Raw genomic sequence first — 641 nt, 5'->3', positions numbered from 1 at the left:
GGGGGGGGGGGGGGGGGGGGGGGGGGGGGGGTCGGCGACCGGGAGCATCCTCGGGGCGCGGGTGCTCTGGGATCAGCTGAATTGAGGGGAGGGGTTGCAAGGCGGGGCAAACGACCTGACAGCTGATGGATCCGGATTCAAACCCAGGTTTCCTGCCGACTTGGGCCAGGAGGCTCCCCCAGGGCCCTCCGGCCGCCGCACTCTCTCCCCGACCCCGTCCAGGGGTCCATCTGAGACTCTGGCCCCAGGCCCTGCCCGCAGAAAAAGTGCCCCCCTCCCCGTCGCCGGGCCTGGGGGCTGTGTGTACAAGCTGGGGCCCAGGCCCTGGAGGCACCGGGCCTGCAGGGCTATTCGGCCCACTTCCTGTCGTAGGAGGCTCAGGCCGGGCATCAGGACCAAGGCCACTCAGGTGGCTTCGGTAAGGAGCATAAGATCCGAACACGGGTCACCCACCAAGATCACTCAGCCTGGATAGGCATGTGCCAGCTGCCTGCTGGGGAGGGCGGGGGAGGCTGCTGGCCTGGGGAGGGTTCCACGCACCTTCCCCCCACCCCTCGGCCCCCTTCTGCAGGCCTCACCCCCTCCTTTATCCCACCCGCCCTCCAGCTTTCCCCTTGCCCCACCAGCGCTCCCCTTTCCTG

The sequence above is a fragment of the Lipotes vexillifer genome, unplaced genomic scaffold (assembly GCF_000442215.2).
Source record: "Lipotes vexillifer unplaced genomic scaffold, Lipotes_vexillifer_v1.1 scaffold1201, whole genome shotgun sequence".
Taxonomy (NCBI): domain Eukaryota; kingdom Metazoa; phylum Chordata; class Mammalia; order Artiodactyla; family Lipotidae; genus Lipotes; species Lipotes vexillifer.
Note: the sequence above shows the minus strand (reverse complement) of the source record.